Raw genomic sequence first — 21,650 nt, 5'->3', positions numbered from 1 at the left:
ATTAGAGCAGATCTTTTTTATGAAAATAGGTCGTCTGTTCGTGCGTTTGCTTGTATGTGGTTGCATGTGTGTGCGTTTTGATTGCTTGTTTGTGCGTTTGTTTGCTTGTTTGTGGGTGTGCACGTATGTTTGCCTTTGTCTGCTCGTGTGTACGTAGCGCTTATTGATGCGGAACAGCCGGCGTCCGGCGTCTGTAGGTGCGAAACGGCACCTAAATTCCCATTGACTGCGACACCACGTCACGAGCGCGCCTCGACGGAGCAGAGCGGGCGAACACCTGCTGCCCCAGTGACACGCCAGGTGTTGCGTGAGGGGAGGGGGCCTTGCCGCGACGCCTAATCTCCCTCGCTTTCGGAAGCCTGTGTTATCCGCGCGTTCCTTGTCTGCGCAAGCTCTCGCCTGCGTTCTAACTGCGCCTTCGTAAGGGCAAATCAAAACCGGCAAAGCGTCTCAACGCGCTCGCTTGCCCGCGAGGAGTTCATAACTCGAAGGACCGCTCAGCGGCGTTCAATTGCACATTAAGGCTTTTGCACTCACAACTGATAAGAAGTCTTAGGTGTCCTCGTATTTTGTAGCGAGAGCTACATTGGCCGCATTCTCACCGTTTCGCTGTGGCCGGTGGCCGCACCGCGAGCTGAGCCGTTGCCCAGCAACCGCCGCAGCTGGCAGCGCCGCTCGCCGCGCCATTTGGCGTCGTCTGCTTGAGTTACCACGGCGCGGCGACGCGCCGCCGCCGCCGCAGTTGTGTTGCAAGCGTTCGCCGCTTGCATCTGGCATGACGTCAGAGGAGGAGCCGGTGAAACCGCGTTGCAACAACTGAGGAGGAGAAGGGGCGGCTCGGTGGGATTCGTCGGCAGATATGGAAAGTGAGTCGGAGAGACTGAAAGAAGCCAGGCTTCGTCGTCGGAACGAAACCAAGAGGAGGCAGCGAGTCAAGGAGACGGAGGAAGAACGAGCCGCACGCCTCGAGAAGCGTCCTAAGTACGAAGCGGCCAGGCGAGTGGATTCAGATGAGGATAGCACCCGAAACGTGTTCAAGTCACTAACGACGACAACCCCTTATCCTCCCGCCACACCGACCATCGGGCCGTCTTTGTGGCAGTTGAGAAACAACAAGATGAAGACTATCAAAATAAATGCGCTACACTTTAACAATGTCTAGTCTTTAATGTAACCATGACTTAATGAGAGGTAACAACCAAACCTAAACATTCAGACGTACGAAGCTAAATGATAAAGATGTAACCGTAGAGAGAACCGAGCTAAACAATAAGATTAACCGCACCTCTCGCTACGCACACCCAGGCATAACTCAGTTAAGCCACAGGCAATTTTTTTTTCTAACTGCAGGCAAAATTGCCGCGCGGAATATGGATCTCGCGCACGGCGAGGTAATGCGATCAAACCGCGGGAATGCGGTAGGATGGGCCACGCATTGATTGTGGACTGACAAGGCCGGCAAGAAGTCGTGTTAATTTAGGGGCCACATTACTCGTGCTGCGGAGTTCATGCGCGCTGTCAATTTAGTTAGCGCGTTAGAAAACGACGGAACGAGAACCTTTTCTCGTCGTAGTATATATTTTTATCAGAATATACTTGCTTGCTTTTGCTTCGCCATATCTTGGCGAAAACGTGCGGTTCAAACGAGGTTTGCCTTGCGTAACCCAGTAACTAAAACCTCTTGCAGCAGAAAAGAAATACAAGAGAGTGACAGCAAGACAAGAAAAAGCAAGCAAGCAAACTGTGAACTACGCTGTAGCATGGTGGTGTCGTATAAGAACGGTGTCAGAAACCGCAATATTAAATGAGAAGAAGATTCTCACACTAATTTCTGTCCCGTTTTCCGTTTCTATCGATAACGAAACTTGGTAGCTTTACTCGGAAGAGGCCCGGTATAGCGCACGAACTAATTCTCGTGCGCGGGTCCACCGTGCACTTCTTGGCTCCCCGTGGTCTACGTAATGATAATTCTTTCTTATTCCTTGCTTGGTGAGATCTTACCTCGGGAAAAAAAGGAGGACTTCTGATGCGGCTCCTTTAAAAGATGGTTGGAATTTTTTAACATTGTACATGCCTTCAATAGCCCCGCGCGGCTGAGTTTAAAGCCCCTACGCTTTAAGCTGGCCAGGAGAAATAAATACCAGCTAGCAAAGCTCACCGGAACCAAAGGTGAGATCCTTTCTCTGGCGACAGAAAGTGACGGGGAGAATCGATTCCTCTTTTCCAAGAGGAGCAGCGAGAAGGAAAGGTTCCGAAAAAAACGAAGAAAAAAGAAATAGGGAAGAAAAAGAAAGGACAAGAAAGCGGAGAAGAGGTTCTCGACTCTTGTTCCGTTCTGGATGACTGTCCACACAGTAGACCCTCGCCTGAGATATATACGTGGCTATACGTACGTCTATTTTATAAAGGCGGTTTCTCACGCGCTACGGAGGCCTGTGGTCGCAGGAAATTGCTGGTCGTGCGTAGTAGCAATCGACTTTGCGCCCAGAAGGAACAGCGTGTTTTCCCGTGCGCTCAATGCACGGGGTGTGTTTTCCGAGCTTTTGAATGAATGTAACACGAATCAAGCCTTAACCACACGCCGGTATAGTATATTGGCACGACTATTCTGTGGTAAAATTGATTGAATAATAAATTAATCACCTGTACTTATAAGTGCGAACCAAAGCTGTTAGCAGTCTGAGGCGTTCTTTGTGGGCGCACTACTGCAACTTGCCACTGACTTTTCTTGCTCGCTATTTTAGTGGGCAAAACCGGAGACGTTTCGGGATGTGTGTTTGTAACTCTCGGAAACACGTAAAACTTTAAATGGAAGCGTTGCAGTTCCGCCATCTTGGGCTATTTTGCGTTAGTGTCTGTCCACTTTTATGCGCTAAGTTTCCAGAGGTAGGATTGGCTTTTAACACTGGCCTTTTATAACTGTAATAGCCAATGTGGGATATACTACGGTCGATTCATATGTACGAAAATGGTTGTACAGAGGCGTTCGCGGTTTCACTACTACGTAAGTTTAACGTAATTGTACGCCAAGCTGATAAGTCGTTCATTTAATAGCCCAAGGCGGTGGCACGCATGAACAAAATAAATATGTCGATGCAACGTGCATGTTGGAAGCTTTGCTTGAAAAATTACGGGGCACTAAAGTCGAACCTTCACGGCTGATCGACGTCAACCACTAAGAATCGCGATCGCGTGAACCCACGTGGCCCTCACGTCATAGCGTCGTGTGCTGTCTAGAACAGGCGACGAGCGCTTTCGCTATATCAAGCCGCACAGCATACTTAGTATAGATAGCTTGCACGTGACGTCACAGACGCTGCTTCTCACGGGGATGGTTCTCCAATATGGCGCGTAGAATCACGTCAGTGTGTCATATTCACTGCCACGGGTAATCCGCTTTCATGGAGGAATTAAAACTTACGAGAGGCCTCTTGATCTACCGGCTGTGTTTTAGAGTGCTGTAGCAGCGCGAGGCGCCAACGGACGCAACTGCTCAGCGTGCTGGTTCACCAACATGGCGCCTGGTTGCATCGTGCTGATTCGCAACACGTCAGTGCAAGCCATGTATAGCCCCAACTCCAGTGCTGTATAATACTGTGAAACGGAGGGCATAGTGGCCAGTTCCAGACTCGCTGTTAGCGGAAGTGAGCTTTTATTGCGCTAGCAAATATACGGACACTCGAGATGGGTTCGCACCGCCGCCGTGCTGCCCTAGTATCGACTGCGCATGCGCGGCCTACGCGTGTAGGGTTAGAAGGCCTGCAGAGAATGCGCAGTGCGTTTGGCTGTTACAAAAAAAAAAGAAAAAAAGAGAAAAAGAAACGACGAAGGAAAGATGACGCATCGTCACGCTTTGCTCAGTCGGCTCCCAGCCAAAGGTCAGTAATTCTAGCCACTCTAGTCAGGGCAGCGCTCCGACTTCCGCTGATGGCGCGAGCGTTATGCGCATGCACACACGTTAGCGTTCCTGCTCAGCAGCTGCGGGCTTCACCGCAGTGCATGCATCTGTTTAATCGGAACGGACAGCAAACGCCAACCCAAACCACGGCCGGACTGGACTACGTTCGCTGCCGTCGTTTCTCATCGCGCCAACGTTGAGACTCAAGGTTGTGACTAGCCGCAGCTTGAAGCGGAGGTAAAAGAAAATGTCGCAGTTTCGCCCGAAAGGCGAAGCATCGATTGCGATAGCAAATTAGTAGAGAGCTATTCGGAGCAGGGATAGTGGTTTTATCGGCTGCATAGACTTGGACACATTCGCTTACTAACTGAATTAGCAATCGTGGTGTCAGCGCGCACAAGCAAACATGAATAGATCACACTGAATGACCGCAGACAATGACTGTCAAAACGCCGGCAGCAAGCGCAGGTTCGCGCGGTCTATCGCTTCAACGGAAACTGAGCGGCGAATGCACAGCGCATACAAAGGTCAGAGCCGTGTGGAGATAAGAGAGGGTGCGGGCGACCAGCACCGCCGGGCAAAGTGCAGAGAAGTTGTTGGCAGAGGAGTAGCTCCCCCCCCCCCCCCTCCCTCGCGAGCTGCTTGCCCGCTTTCATGCTTTCGCGTGGGAGATTGAGTGGCAAGATACGCCTTTGGTGCCGGAGCACAGCGCCGCCCCGCCTCCCTCCCTCCCATACCCCCACAGCCTTTCGCGCGACGGTCGCGTTTGCTTTCCGCCGTGCGTTCGCTCTCCGTGATAGCGCGCGGGGGAGTTCGCCCTCCGTGATAGTGCGCGTCCCCCGCGCGCTTTCGCTCGCACATACGGCGCGCGGCGACGATTTTATCGCCCTTGGAATCAATACGGAACCTCACGGCGACGGCGGCGACGACGGTGACGCCGACGGCAGAAATCTGGTTGAAGTGTCCATATAGTTGCTATCGCAATAAAACCGTACTCTTTCTCAGATGCAAGCATTGTCGAATCCGAATTCAAAGGCGTCGTGCCGTAGCCATAGTCGTTAGCTTGATTGTATGTTATAGTTTGCACTTGGCGAGCGTCGTCCGCCTCTGAATATTGTACGTGTGTACGTTCGTCGAACTTTTTTAAGAGCAACGCATTTCCTTCTTGTGAAGGGAAGTCAAAGAAGAATTAAAGCTGCGTTTCTGGCAGTTTGATATCTGCACGCCGAGTTTTCGCGCAATATCGCAGAAAAAAAATTGAAGAAACGTAGGCGAAGGCGTTGCTCAGTTCTATACAGTATGATGTACATAATCGTCCTTTCGAATATTATTGTTGTGTTCGTTCACTCATAAAGTTAAATTCCGCTCGCCTGACTACTAAATCGCGTCGTACCTTGACTATCTGAGCTTTCGTTTATTTTCATTGTCTTTAATGTAATCCTTCTAACTCATTTATCAACACCGCTTCACTCTTGGCCGATCACCCGAAAGTGCACATGCTCCCCTGACTTTGAGATGATAATAATTATAATTTTTATCATCCATCGAGCTACCGACGTTATTGCGCAGCGCAACTAGACGTGCCAATAATTGTATACCGACAGCCTTTTATCACTTTTCATCAGTGATTTGAACAGCTATTAAACACTTTTTGAAACACGCATAAATAGTTTAGCGTCAGAATATGTCTATTTTTTGTTCATACCGTCATTTAAGCATGAAACACGAGGCCATTAATTAGAAAGAAGGCAGAAAGTCAGTAGCCTGCAGTGATTTCTAAGCGAGAACTGATTTACTGTGACAGATGCAGGCTCTCAGTGCGGGCGCCGTCCTCCAATCGTAACAGGTACAAGTTCTTTGCGGTGCACACAACGTGGTACTGATCCGCTGCAGTCTTGAATATTGTGCCTTTCGGAATGCATACTCTCAGAGTCCCTCTGTTCTATGCCCATTCCAACCTACCGGCACCCCAGCATAGGCCATGGCCACTCCTTCCTAAACAAAACTTGTTGATTCAGTCATCGTTAAAGTGCTCTGTATTCTACACCCCTCTCAACATCGGTCGATATTCAGAATTCGCGCTTTTCATAGGAGGCGCGCCGATGCCGTTCTTCTTGTCAACGCGAGGCTTCATAAATTCACTTCATAAATTTTAAAGCAAAAGCTTTACTAACCTAGTCGAGCCGAGTTTCGCCGTCGTCAGCAATTTCACCTTTATTTGACTGCAGCTGCGCCGTAGCCTTGGCAACGCATCACGTGACTCGCCAAACCGAGCTCCGCCGCCGCCGCCAAATTGGCGCATGCGCTCTCCGCAGCTGGATCGCCACCTGACCACATGACTCGCCACGCGCCTGGCTAAGAGGAGTGCCGCGCTCGCCTAGTCAGTGCGAGCTTGGCCATGGATGAGAGCGAAGCCGAGCCGTCTTCTCTGAGCGTTGCGCGGGAGCGGGAGGCTTTGAGCCGTCGTCGGCAAGAGGCGTCTGACCACCCCGCGGATATCGCCCGGCCAGCTGCTTCACTGGAGAGGGTCCGGAATGCCAAGCCTAATCACAGCCACAACTGTTGACTGTCCACCAGTTTCATCCTTTCTATCTGCACTTTGTGAATAAAGCATAGCATTCATCCCACGTCTCTACCCGTCACATCATGATTGTTAAAATGTTTCTCTTGTGTTGTTTGTGATGCAGCTTCTTGTTTAGTGTCTGCTATCTTGTTTGATCATTTTTCATGCTCGTGTTTTGTTTAAACGCCCACTCCAGCCTAAGGCCTGGTAACAAGGCTGGCAGTACTTGTAAAATAAAAAATAAATAAATAAATGTCTAGCCACCAACCTAGGCAAAGCCGCCATACCTGGCTTAAGAATGAGTATATACTTACGCATACGAATTACAGCTAAATCAAAGGCTAACCAAGTGAAATCAAGACTTAGCCAGGCTAAACGAAGTTTTCGCTTTGCATATCCAGGGTTAGCTGAGCTAAGCCGCGGCCATTTTCTTCGCGAAAGCTTAATGCTCGTTGGCGTCTACCGTTGCTTGGCAAATATCCGAGTTCAATTTGGAACTGGCTTGCTTGGAGACACAGCTACAAACAGATCATAAGAAGCCAACAAACAATGACACCAAGGGTGGTGTCATTGTTTGTTGGCTTCTTATGATTAATAAAAATCGGGCACTCGGTTCCCTTTCTTCTCGTTCAGCTACAGACAGGCCATATATATACAGGTGCGCAGAAAGCTCGGAAAGCCTAAGACCTAACCTACCAGCCAGCTCTCACTGGAGTCGAATATTCTGCCAATTTACTTGTGCACACTAGCTTACACAACCGTCAGAATAATTCTGGCCATTTGGGAGATGGAGCTTTAAATATATCATGAACCTTCCAACTCTTCCCTGAGCAGAAATAACAATGGCGAAACATTTCGGTATTGGCTTAAGCCTTTTAATCTTTTTTCATCTTTATCAGTCCGGGCTTCTTGGTCTCCAACATCTGCTTCTCTAGGCTAAACAGTTCCTCGAAAACCCGCAAGGTTGAATGCGTTTCATTAAAAGGAAAGGGCCGTCATTCATCCGACAGTATAGGTATAACACGAAGTGGGTTTATTTTGTTGCTTCGTACTCTGGTTAACCTCCCTGCGATTCCCCTTTGTTCTGTCTCTTTCTCCACTACTGTCGGGCGAATGAATTTTTTTCCCTTTCTCTGTCTTTTGTAATTGAGAAAGATAAACATTCGATCGCTTTCATTTCTCTTGCCGCCGCTTTACCTCCTAGCGCATTTTTTTTTCTCTAACGGCACCTTTGGCATCTTGCGCACTTTCGATGACATCTTCTCTATTTACTATCGTTTGGAGCTGTTGAGTTTGGCAGCGACCTCAGGAGAGTTTTTTGCAGCGTTCCGCAAATTCACCTGAGCTTCTGCTTGGTTACCTTGCTACTGCAATGTTTGTTTCTGTCTCTGCCGCAGTTATTTTTTTTACATATTACATATCATTGCAAATCTCTCAATTTTCTTGCGATTTTATGCCGGCTGTATCTCTTCATCTTTCTGTTTTTTTATATTTTTGCGCATATTGGCGTTTGCTCTTACTTAATTTACCGCTGTGTGACTAATCACCATCGCGGGCATCTGAAATGATTTGAGGACTGAACATTGAAAATTGGTACCTAAAAACGGTCCATGAGTCACCCAGCCACCAAATCAAACTTTCGCGTTATACTCGGGTATATCAATGCTCGAAAGAGCGCAGCTCTCAAAATGAATTGTTTCGGCGAAACTTCCCGGCCTGCCTTCAGTCTATTCTCGGACATCCAGCGCTGCTTGCTTAGGCATTGTTTTGACGTGGTTATCCGTTTCTTGGCGCGACTTCAAGCGCGAACACTTGCTGTGAGCGCTATTTCCGTACCTCACAGACGCTGAGGGAACCAGTGGGGTTCGAAAAAATTTTCTTCTTATGATTGACCACAGTCGTTCAAAATAGCTTACATTTAAAGCACCTCTTCACGCTTTTCGCTTTGCGAGGTTTTGTCAGTGTAGTGATGAAACGCAATTTCAGTGGTGAACTTTACGTTGAAATATGTGAAATCTATCGCTTTTTTTTCTTTTTTGGTGACTGGGCGTGGTGGCTCATTGGGTGCCACTCAATGAGCTGTGTTGCCGAGCAGGAGGTCGCGGGTTCGAATTGCGGCCCCCGCGGCAGCAATATTCCGATGGGGGCGGAATGCGAACAAAGCCCACGTGTATGCCATGGTATTAGATGCACGTTAAACAACTCCGGGTTGTGAAAATTAACCTGGGGGCCCTTCAATGCAGTGTTCCTCCGAACCCGCGGTGCAGTTTCGGTGCGTTTAAAACCACACTTTCCTGTTTTATTTGTTGTTTTGGGGAACTGCTTTTCTCGCGAAGAATGGCGTAGGTTTTTGCGTTGTAGTGCACGGTAAAGAACCCCAGGTGGTTAAAATTAAGCCAGAGCCCTCAAATACGGCGTGCCTCGTAATCAGAACTGGTTTGGCACGTAAAACCCCAGAAGAAGAAGAAGAAGAAGGTTTTTTTTTTGGCATTGCAAGTTTTCAGTCGTTGCCGCCTACAGTTTACTTGGCCGTTTTACCCAATTCTTCCCCAATATCCGGAATACTCCGGTGGGTACACTTTGTTAACGCCGCTGTTTGCGCGTATTAGAAGGAAACTGCAGCAGTTGCGAACGTAAGGCGACGCCTGCTTAACGCACCCGGAACGGTCACATGTATACCGTAGCGATGAAACCAGAATGTTCTCGCTGTGCGTAAAAAATGCAAGTGTGAGTCGGGAGCTGCCACTCCTGCAGGGGGACGCCCTCTGACCTGATTACGAAGTATGGGAGAGATGCTAAAGAGCCGAGAGTGGCCGTGTAAATGCAAGAAGCTTATAAGACGCACAAGACCATTTACAACCTCTTTTCCAAAGAATCGTCAACCCGCAGCCTATACTGAACGGTACGCCAAGCGTAAAAATCTAAATGAGAGAGAGCGGTCCGCTGAAAGAACTGGTCAGCAGTGGTCCACCAAGGGGTGACTCAGGAATTCGTTCCCGAGTCACCCTGAGTCATTGTTCAGTCAGTCAATTCAATCAATCAATTTTTATTCTACTCACCAGCGCGTATCGGTGAAAAAATGGGGGAGACGGCTAAAAAGCGGCTAAGACTGCAGCTGTGTACGTCAAACGTAAATCTCGTTCAAGGCGATTGTTCCAAAATACAGGGCAGTCTCCCAGATAAAGCGCACCGTGGATGCGCGACCATCGCTTTAATTGTTTCGAGTCTTTCGCAATCTGTCTATTTTCTTCTTTTTTTTTTTTTGTCCGGGTTTTCTCCGCTTTTATACGCCGTTGTGAGACGGCAAGAAGAGAATCGGGAAATCGGAAAACGGAGGGCTACTGGTCGGCGGCGCCCATCTGGCGTGATCTCCGGTATATCCTCGCGAGGATTATCTTTGGCCCGTGCCGCGGCGCCGAGCTGATGAATGGTCGGCTCGAAGCGAGGTAAATCCGGATGGCCTCCGCTTCACAGATCGTTGGTGGCGGTAATCCTACGCCTGCTTTATTTGCCCGGCCCTTGTCTCACGTCGGCACCGTAATTTTGGCATTGTTAATGTTTTATTCACTTTTCTTTTTTCCTTTTTTATCTCTCTTTTTACTCACTTCCCCAATGCTGAGTAGCAGGTCAGAACTTTGATTCAGGCCGACCTCTCAGCTTTTCTACCATAATAAAAGTCTCTCTCTTGTTGTCTGTTAGGTACCCCTTATTTCTCTGATAAGCCTACTTGTTGTTGATCGGCGTAAAAAAGAGTCACAGATCGAGAGAGAGAGATAGATAGACAGATTGATACATATCTTTATTAGAAACAGAATGGCTCTTCGGCCTAAAGGCGGGGGGGGGGGGGAGGTGTTCAGGGAAGGGAATCAACGCCTAGCACACACACACATATATATATATATATATATATATATATATATATATATATATATATATATATATATATATATATATATATATATATTCTACGCCATGAAACAGGGACAGCGCTGTTAGTACGCAATGCATGCAGGCGACCCTTGTCTTCCCCCGGGAACACATATAGCTTCGAGCAGACACTCTGATTACTTGTTACTGTGCGTCATAAAGCGGCGCTGAATCGGGACCTAGCTTATATCTCCATTCGTCCTCGACAGCACCACCACTTACGACAGGGACAATCACAAGAGCACGGGACATGTGCCGTTTTCTCTCTCTATTGCTATCTATTTCCTGTAGAGATCAATACTAAATTAAGGTAGGTTGCGCCCAACAATGACCCGTTGTCATAACGGGCAACATTATTATGCGCGGTCGTGATCGATTGCGAAATGATAAAAGGGTACATTAGCTTCTAAAGTAAACTGAACAGCATTCGCCATAACCTAGAATTGACGATCGAAAAATGAAGCAGAGTGGACATGCGGATGTCGATTACGAGGCTAAGTTCGGACGTTGACCGGCGTGTATTTGACAGCGGTATACGCCCACTGCGGCCGTTCGTGTACGTGCGCATTGCAAATGGACAACAGAATTATTGCAAATATTGAAAGACTCGTGTTTTATTTTGCTTTCCATTAATCATAAGGTTGTTACTTGCATCGGGGCATGTTGCATTTAGACGCCTCTACTTATCATTGGCTATAACCACGGTGTTAGAATGGTGGCTATAACTATAAACATCGATCTATCTAACAGTGAAAGTACTGGGATGGATGATACTTCTCTTATCGTCATCATAGTCTATCCCAGTACGTTTACTCCCCTGCCCTCATCCCCAGTGCAGAGTAGCAGACTAGAGCGCACTAGCTCAGGTCGACCTCTCTGTCTTTCCTATCAGTAAAATCTATTTATCTAACTATAAACATATTGTGCATATTTATTTATTCCCATAGCCAATTCAAATGAATAAATTATTAAGGATGATGAGACTCGTATTCACAATACGTTCGCCAGTTAAAGGGGCAGTTTGGCCAACAGAAAGGCGCAACAGCTTCACCCGTGCAATAGCCGTTGTGGCGTATCGAATGAGATTATATTTTCTTACCTTCTCTTCGCCCCTAACACATGTCGACAAAAGATAAGAAAGAAAGAAAGGAAGAAAGAAATATGTACACACAAGTAGTGAATGTTCACAGGGTGGCGCTTGCCCTTTGCTCGTCTCCCCTGATTGATTAGTATTGAGCAGCGCTGGAGAGAGATTGAATGGAGAGGTAGCGAGGAAAGAAAGGCGTCCTTCGGAGTGACCGGGCAAAGTTGAGGCGCCTGTGGCGGTTATGTGCTGCTGCTGTTCGCAGGCGGCCGAGGCTGTCAGCGACTAAAGTACACCGCGTTGGCCGAGAATGAAGGATGCCGTCCTAGAGATGGGTTTTCTGGTTTCCTTGGTTGTACGTAATTTGCCTGTGGGCACGCATAGGCAATTCACAAAAACCAATTAAGGAGATCATCTTGCGGAAGTACAGCAATTTTTCGTGGTACCGTTTCTTTCTGACACTGAGCGTTCGTTATTTGGTTTTCTGTTGTCCACTCAGCGATAGAAATGTGAACTCAAACGAACCTTTTAGCCTTTTAGACAGATGTATACGTATACAAATGCCTGTATATAACGTGTGTCTCAGCTAAAGTTAGCCAATCTCTTCCATGAAAAAAAAAAAAAAAAAAAAAACGTTCGTAAGAGACGGTGCAAGGTACAATTATACGACCTTGGGTGTTATGTTCTGAGATGTCTGACGACCGCACACCATAGTTATTAATATAGTATCTTGCATCGTGTCTTTTCAGTCTCGGGCCTAATTCACAAAGCTATTTGTTTGTAAGTGATCTTTGCCATTGCCTGGCCACATTCCCTATTGATATGACCAGCACCAGGATTGGCTGAATTTTTGCCTTGCGAAAAGTTCTAGCATAAGATGGTTCTGTGAATACGGGCCCTATTTTTTTGTTATAGCTTGGCTAACGTTAGCTGGGACAACCTAAATTCACGGTGCCAGGGAAGGCAAGCGATTCCCCACTGACGGCGGCCTGGGAGTGTCGTCTCGTGTGTCGCTGTCACATCTTACTGAAAGGTTCCTCAGTGGACACCTGTACACGTACGAATGCAAATGGTAATTTTGTGCTGCTAAGTGGTGGCTGACCCATTAATCATAATGCTGTTTATCGCACACCGTAATGTATTGCACCGGATTACTGACAAAATGGATGAGTAGATTTCACTACTCGGTTAGTTATCAAAGCATGATCATAACAGCAGCGCGAAAGTTACACGGGACAGAATGAGGACAGCCACGCAGAATAACCTGGGGCCGTGGCCTTTGCCAGTATTCACAAAACGTTCTTACGCTAAATTTCTTCGTAAGAAAAACTTTCAGCCAATCCCCGAAGCTGGACATATTGTTAGCGAAGGTGGTGACTGACCAATGACAGAGAACACTTCCGAACGAAAAGCTTCGTGAACTCGACATTTTGTGCGTCTGCAGTGTACACAACCGCAAAGGCGCCGCTGCGTTTCTTGGGTTGCACCAGCTTGTAAATGGCCGCTTGTGACGTACTGAACGATGAACGCTTCAATGTGTCCTTGCGTGCGTGCTGTGAACTTTTCTTTCTCTCCTTCTACTCACCTTTTAGTCACCTTTCCCCCTTTTCAATTTTTGTAAACCTTAGCCTTATGTAAACCTTCTAACCTCACAAAATGCACAACTACACGTTCACACCTTATTTGGCGGTAACTAATGCATCTAGGTGTTCTTATTTCCCACCAGCAATGCAGGACTGAAATAAGTCACCCGAACCTGTCATACTTGCTAGATATTTTCCAATAGCAGTACAGAGAGAGATTCAGAGAGAGAGAGAGAGAGAGAGAGAGAGAGAGAGAGAGAGAGAGAGAGAGAGAGAGAGAGAGAGAGAGAAATAGTACTTTAATGGTACAATGTCGCACCGGCTGCAGCTATATATGAGCCGTAGCCTCCCAGCGCGCTCTTGGCCAGAACGAGCTGGCCCCCGGAGTCGACGCTGGACACCAAAGCTTCCCACTGCCGTGCTGTCTGGTGTGTGTTACGAGGTATCGATTTTGTTAAGTGGCATGCCCATGTGGTATGGTAAAGCGTGGCCGGTGCACTGCAATCATGACAAGTGTATGGATATTATGTGGGATAGATCGCGCGATTTAGCGTACGATGTGGGAATGCGTTTGTTTGTGAACGCGTTTGGAGTGACGCGTGGAGCGAGGGGAATTTCCATCTTTCAAGTCTGAGTTGATGCAGGATGGCGTGAAACTGCTTAGGGATGGGGTCTGGTCTTCCCTTCACGATCGTCTCGCTGATAGGGTAGGTTTACGTGCGCTCGAGCAGAGACACGGGCCTTCAGATTCGCAGCGAGAGATTCGTGACCCGGGGGGTCCAGATGATCGTGGCTGTTTTCGGCAGGGTAGACCTTCGTATAGACAGCAAGCGGTATACATGTGAGATTCTACGCTTAGCGTAATTTCTGCAAGCCGACTTGTGAGTCGGTGAGCACAACGACCTGATCTTTGCCGCGGTTGGTGCCAATGGCCAACGCGAAGGCCAGCCTCTTCAGCAACGGTAGTGCCTGTACGCAACACTGTCGCCGCGGCTATCTACCTAAGATTTTGGTTCACGCCGCTGACGGCGTGAGCGTCCTTGTCTGGGTACCTGGCCGCATCGGTGAACTTCGTGTCTGAGGAACTGGCGTGCTTTTCCTGCAGGGCTTACGCTCGTGCTTGTCGGCGGCCCCTATATGGTGGACGGGAGGCATGCACCTGGGTGTCACGTAGACGCATTCACGGATATACGGCGGTACGCGCTCCTTTTTGTGCTCCCGTATTGTCAGGAGTGGAGTAGTCGAGCCGTCGCAGGGTGCATCGGCCGGGTTCCGTGAGCGAGAGTCTTTCCTTTTGGCTCGCCAGGTGCGCCTCTATTATCTCCTCTGTGGTGTTGTGCATGCGGAGCTCTTCTAATCGTTTGGTAGAGTTTCCCGGTGGGAGCAGTACAATTTTTTTATAATGTCATTCATTGTGATTGTATACAATTGCCACACTGAAGTGTATGTGCATCAACTCGGCCTTCTTTCTTTCTATATATATTCGTAACCATAACATTTGAAGTTATCTTTTTGTTTTGTCCTTCATGTCTGGTTTTAGTAAATTCTGCAGTATTTTGTAAATTAAAATAAGTAAGAAGCGGCTAGTGCCTTGGAGTGGAGAGATAGCAGAACGTTCATGGGGAAAGGACAGAAGCAATTTTGTCACTCGTATATTGAACGGCTTGAGACACAGGCGTGCAAGTGGACAACCCTAGCTGAGCTGGGACCGAATTCACGAAGTTGCAAGCGCTATTTGCCATTGGCCTGCCGCCTTATCTAATTATATGTCCAACATCAGGATTGGTTGAAATGTTGTCTTACGAACAATTATATCGTACGAGATTTTTGCGAACGTTCAGTTCTACTTACAGTGGGAGAAAGCTGCCTAAGCATCGTTCCAACATGAGTATGATTGCCTTGTCGGTCGTGTCATCTTGTGCTGTTTACTTGCATGATACAAAATGCAACAGCACCACTTGTGACAACGACAAGAAACTAGAAGAGTAAAAGACAAACGCTTGGCAGTTTCGTGAAAAATAAAGAAAAAGAAACAGCCGTGTTAGAAGTTTAATCTAAGTGCCTCAACTCCATGGAGAGTTAATAAAACTGCACTCAGGACGTTCAATGTAGCACAGCTGAGCGTCGGGCTCCTAGGTTTGAAAACCTAAGCACCTGAGGCTAAGAGCGGTGAGCCTGACGTAAAAAAAGTACAGTGGAGGCGGGAAAACCCGCATTCAACTTGACGCATCCGCAAGCAGAGTTGGCGTTTGTTTACGCTCCTGAGCACAGTTCATCAAAGCGAGCGAAAGCTCTTTTTTTGAATAGGGATCCCACTCAAAAGCCAGAAAGTTCTCTAGAAGGTGAGATCTAAGCTGACGCTTTGTACTCAAGAACGACCTAAGGGAGGCCTAGGACCTTGATACATAAGCAACCCAGATACTTAGAGGATTACAAGAGGCAACATGCGTGAGCCGTTTGTTGAATTCGCTTCTCGCATTTTACGCTTCCTTGCTTGCTTTCACGAACAAAAGCAACTGCTGAGCTCAGCACTGCTAAGCATAATGCTCTTAAGAACACGCGACGGAGCTAGCAAACGAGCGACCGAGTGTGTGCGTGCGTGGGTGCATGCGCGCGCGCGCGCGCGTGTGTGCGTGTGTGTGTGCGTGCGTGCGTGCGTGCGTGCGTGCGTGCGCGCGTGCGTGCGCAAGTCCTAGAGGCTTGGAAGAGTGACTTGCGGCTGGTTCATTGAAGTTTAAAGTCGTGACTACATGAAACGTACGAGTATTTGTGACACGTTTGCGGGTCAGCGTCGCTCGGCATTGAGGTGTCTATTTCGTCTCACGCGATACATTCTAGCGTTTACCATGGTTAGAAATGCACACATACCATTTACATCGGCAACTATAAGAAACATATTTCGGCCGTGTTTGCAGCACGGTCACCACGCGTCGTGAAATGTTCGCTACGGCGCGGCGGCCCGCCAAAAACACATCGAAAGTGTGTCCGCATGCGTTTACCACCTATGGGTTTACGCTGGCAAGCAAGCAGCAGCATTTATGCCTTTCACCTTTCGTCACGTAATTTTCCTCGGTTACTAGGCCTGGCGTGTATAGTCTTGAAGTTGTTGCGAGGACTAACGGTTCCAAGAAACGGCCCAAACGGGAGGAGCGCGCACGTGCGGATAGTCTCCTGTTCTATCTTGAAAGCGGAAGCTTCCTGGCTGCACAGACGTGTTGCGCGGTGAAACACGCTTCGGCGTAACCAGACCTCCCGAGGGTGTGGACAGCGAAGTACCGTGGCCGGGAACGGTGATGGTAAGAGGAAGCGGCAGGCGATGATTGATTCCACCACCGTGGTCAAGGCAGAGTGCCCGTCATTGTTGAGGAAGAAGAGGTTGGAAGATGGAGCACAGGCGATAATAGATAGTAAACGGAGAATGTGGTGCTAGAGCTGAGGGAAAAAGTCATTGCAAAGGGTCAAGCTAAGCAAAACAAAACAACAACAACAAAAAAAGTTACTTACCATCCTTCCCATCCCTCGCTACCAATCCTTGCCTATTACTCCACCTCCCTACCACCGCACGCACATACAAACACACGCAGGGAAGCATAAACGTACACAAATAGCAACGTTAGAGAGAAGAGGTTGACAAAGCACAGCCGCGACCCAAATGCGTCCGGGACAAGTTTTTTTATGCCCGCTCGTCGGTAACCCGAGGTTGAGAATGGTGACCGGTGCACTGCGCAAGATAACGACGTTGCGCTTTTGCTTCGCTGGCGACGATGGCCTGCCTTCGCGGCGGGCGAGAGCACACGAGCAGAAGCAATCACGGAGGGAGAAAGCACGGCGGCGCCGGTTTTCGCGGAGGCAGCCATTTTGCCGCAACGACCCTTCTTGTCATTCTCCGCGCGTGCAGGGATGCAGTATACGAGCGTGAGTGGGCGATCCGGCCGAGCGCAGGCCGTTAAGCTTTTGAGCGTATAACACGCTATAGCTCACAAAACATTGGCGCGCCACACCAGAAAAAAAGAAGAAAAAAAAAAAAAAGGTTTGGGCTTCATATGAGAGCAAGTGGTGAGCTGTTGTAAATTCTCTCTGCACCGTGCCAACGTTTCGACACCACGACTTGTCTTCCTGAAGAGAAGACAAAATTGGCGCTTGGATGACACTCCACCCTTGCGCACGTCTTGTCCCTTTCAAGTTACCGTCTTCATGCGCTGTGTGAATTACTTTCTCACTGCCTTCTTTTTCCTTTTTTTTTGATTTCTTAAGTGTAACAAGAACGCCGTAGCATCGGTCAGGGTTCCGAGAAATGACGCAATAGGTGAGACAACTTCTTGGCCGAGACGCTGGAAGCAGTAGCGGTGTAGAACTGTTGCTTTTACGGTGAAGTAGTTGTTGACGTTGGTGTAAGTAGCGCGCTCAACACAAATATGAAAAGAATAGACAGGGACATGCGTAGTGCTACGTGTGTCAGTGTCTACAGCGAATCGTGCATTAATAACTTTCCCAAACCGTTTACACATCAGTGCATCAGTGCTTATGCCGTAGTTACCGGTATAGCGCAAAAGGCGATATATATATCACTCGCTTCGACATGGAGATGCCGTGAGGCTGCCGGTGATAAGTGAAATTCAGCGTCAACTACTGCAAATGGGAAGCTAATTACGTTGAAGCAGGGAAAGGGAAAAAAGAAGAAATTAACACTTTGTCACGCTCTCTGCGGTCTATAGGTGTGTCACGTGGACTGAGCGACAGACTGTGAGATTTGTCGTGCGCTACAATACACTCATGCGCAGTTCTTCTTACGAATAATTATTATTGTGTTTTTTGCTTGTGTCACCTTTTGTTACATTTAATTCCCTTCACCCCCTTACCACAGCACAGGGTGGCCAGCCGGTCTATGAACTTTCTCACCTCCCTGTCTTTCCCTCTCTTCATTTTCTCCTCCTCAACCGAATTTCATCTCGCAGGTCAAAATAAATGCGAATTTACGGTGTTTTAAGTAGATGTGCGAGCTAACAACTTATGCTAAAGTCATTTGTCTTCCGCATCATTGGCGAGGCGAGCGCTACACCTTTAATCCTGAACGACTCCACTAAGTAGGCGTGGTCGCAATAAACTTGCAGCGTAGCTTTTGTGGCAGTGGCTGCGCTGTTTCTTGGCGTACTAAACGACGCGGGACAGCTTATGATTAAGTGGACTGCTGTTTTGCTGAAGCTTTACAACATACTGGCGCACTTGCCAGGATAGAATAAATATCAGATGGCAGTCTTCAGAACGCACGTTAGCTTTTTAAATCGAGTCGAGTGTTTCCAGTGGTGGCTAGCGTATAATCTATTTCCGTGGTGGGAAGTCTTAAATCATCTCTGCGATGTCGGACAGCGCACGACTCTTTTGCGAGCGCTTTGCATTCATTTAAAAGGAGCGAGTGCCGCACCATTCGTCTTCGGTGCACAAGACGCCTTTAGCCGTATTGTCTCGGAAGGTTTTTATAAAATGTTGCGGACAGTCTTTTTCTAGAGAAAACAGCTCCACACGTCATGGTTTTAAACCGTTAAATTAGGCCTCGAACAAAAAGAAAAAAAAATGTCTGGTATAGGCTGCATCAGGGACGCAGCCGCAGTGGGGTACGTGAAACGTCTTGCGCGTGCTGCAGACGGTGCTAGGACACTAGGTACAGAAATGACGCAACCAAATGCGCAAATTACATTTGTTCACGCATTAGAAAGCTTACATTCCTAACCTATGTTACAGTTATTGGGGCATTGAGGCTTAATTTTGCGATGGCACTCGCTCCCTATTCGTAGTGGGCCTGTTTGTTTTGCCGATGATGTTTGGGAACAAGGGTAAAGGATCGACTCTCTAATATACTGTTGGCGCTTGAGACTGACTGCCCTGAGCTCCTCGAGCCCACCGCGCACTCGCAGACGGTTGGGGTTCTTGCGCTTGCCTCAATCTCCTGCGCTTGTGCTCCCTATGGAGACGGATACATTACGCCGCAATCAAAAGGGCTGAATATCCCTTTGTATTGCTCCTCTAGTCTATTCACGTCATTTCTGGACCATACGTGCTGACTCAGGGGGCGCCATAGCCTAGCAAGCGTGAAGTTTTATGCAAAATTATGACACACTTGTAAGCTCTATAACCCCCAGTGATCACCAGTATGAGTTTGAGGAATTATAACTCCTATGGCATAGCGAGCTCTCGCAAATGCGACCATTCCTGCTCGGATGGACAAACGTATACTATCGCGCTGCGCCTCTCTGAACGCCGCGCTAGGGGCTAAATAATGCTCCTCCGACTGCGTCATGCGTTGCGCTACAACAGCGTAATCTGCGCACACAACACACGCATGACCGAGTAACGTCTTCTATCATCTACAGAACGATACCAAAGTAAGGCGGGGGAGGGGGGTAGTACGATTGCAAAGATATAAGCGATAATGCTGTAAGATGTTTTCGTTGCGTGCGGCTTTAGGCAAGCGAACCCCTCTGACCGATGTTCACGTCGCCGACATACATACCTAAGCGCCTCTGGATTGCAGTCGCTGAGTAGAATTAGGCAGGACTGCAAACCGCCTGCAGACGCCATTGCGAAGCTGGTGAACTGATAGAAAAGTATAGAAAAGCGTACCATGCCCTATATTGCTTGGACCATCTTATGGCTTATGCTTTTTCACGTATAAAAAAGCATTGCATATCAAGCTCTTTCTTTTTTTACGTGAGAAGGCATGAGCTGAAGCGGAGAGTTCGGGTTGCGTATCTTCAGCTACGAGATGGCGCCAACATGACGCGGCCTCTTCCACTGGCTCTATATAACGGCCCCCGCAGTTAGGCCCGGTGTTGACGGTGTTGTCTCGCGCCGTTTCATTTCCTGTCTGTCTGTCCGCGCTCCATGTTTACGATTAAGCGCGTCGCTGTAAGGCGCTACCAGCCTTGTCCTGACTGGTTTGTTGGGTACACATGCGTGCAGAAGCGCAATATGCTTAGGGCGCAGATGTACGAGGGTGCGTTTGAACGTTTGTATATCACAGGGCCGAAGGCAAGGTAATCAGCTGCAACGTGGCATCGCTGTGGCGCTCACAGGAGAAGACTGAAGCAAGCCGAAGAAAAATACGCGGCTTCAAAGCGACAAAAAAAAAAAAAATTTGCGGCAGAACCCATCTCACGATGACTCTCTACAGTAATGCGTTAGCACTGAATCAATATAGCGACACAGCGTATTGTTACCGCTGAAACGAGTTATGTATGAGGCGCGTACTGCAGCGGAGATCCTCTTTCGCGCTGCTCTAAGAACACGCGGCGGCATCTAGCGCCGCCGCCGCGAAGCCTGCGCGTGGCCTCCGAAATGGATGGCGCGCCGGTGCGTGCCAACGCTGAGAAACGTGTCATTCAGGCAAAAGGGCTCCTCTCTCGCACTTATTTCTTAGGGAGCCTGCTATTCTTTCTGGACTCGATGCGCCATCATCTAGTGGCACTGCCGAGAAGTTCTTACGTGGCCTTCGAGACAAGAAGCGTGGCACGCCAGTGCCTGCGAACTCCGAGAATTGTTCCCTCGCTTGCCGCGCACTCAGTGGCACATACTCAGCGACCCTAGCTGGCGAGATGTTCATCGAAGAGCTGCACATACCCTATGCATCCATGGCGCAGCTCGCTAAAGCGTTGGCGTGAAAGGCGTTCATTGGAAGCGGCACGTACTCGATGCATTAGTGGCGCAGCCTGCTAATGCGCCTGGTTGCTGTCCTTGAGGAGGAACCCTTGTGACGCGGATTCGATTCCGTTCGGCATCGGATAAATTTCAGGAACCTTTTCCGTCATTGTAAAGCGGCACATTCCTGCAGCGGCACATACCTAGTTACACAAGTTGGCGTTTTTGATGACCGGCGCAGAGCGAGTGGCACGTACCCAGTGCTCCAACTCGGCGTCGAAGAGTTTCTTACAACAGTGGTGCCTACCCAGTCCCGCATGTACAGCGACTCACGTCGGCGTGAAAGAGGGTCGTGGAAGAGTGACGCGTATGTGCACATTGCCACATACTCAGTGACGGAAGTTGGTCCGCTGGTTGGTTTCGAACCCTGTTCCCTCAGCGCAGCACCACGATGGGCTTCCAATTCGGCCACGGACTACCCAGGGACTCAGGTAGGGGGGGAAGTGGTTACATACATACATACATACATACATACATACATACATACATGCATGCATGCATGCATACATGCATACATACACAGATACATACATACATACATACATACATACATACATACATACATACATACATACATACATACATACATACATACATACATAGAGTTTCTCACTGTAACACCTAGAGGGTAAACTGGCGCCACCGTCTATGCGAGTTTCTTAAAGGGCGCCGTGCCCTCATGGGAATGACGGGATATGCGTCTGCGAGGCTTGTGTTGGCTGGTGTTGAACGAGGCTTCGTCTAAAACGTGGTTATGGCTACACAAATAATGCGTTCTTAAAGTACAATCTACATAAAAGGCTTTTATTCACCCATATTACATCTCTCAATAAAGTTTACTCACCTACAATCCAGAATCAAGCGAAGAAAAGCAAGAACAGACAAGTTGTTTCAAAGCGAGCG

The sequence above is a fragment of the Dermacentor silvarum genome, chromosome 2 (assembly GCF_013339745.2).
Source record: "Dermacentor silvarum isolate Dsil-2018 chromosome 2, BIME_Dsil_1.4, whole genome shotgun sequence".
Taxonomy (NCBI): Eukaryota; Metazoa; Arthropoda; class Arachnida; order Ixodida; family Ixodidae; genus Dermacentor; species Dermacentor silvarum.
The sequence above is the reverse complement of the archived record's forward strand: the minus strand, read 5'-3'. Positions refer to the sequence as shown.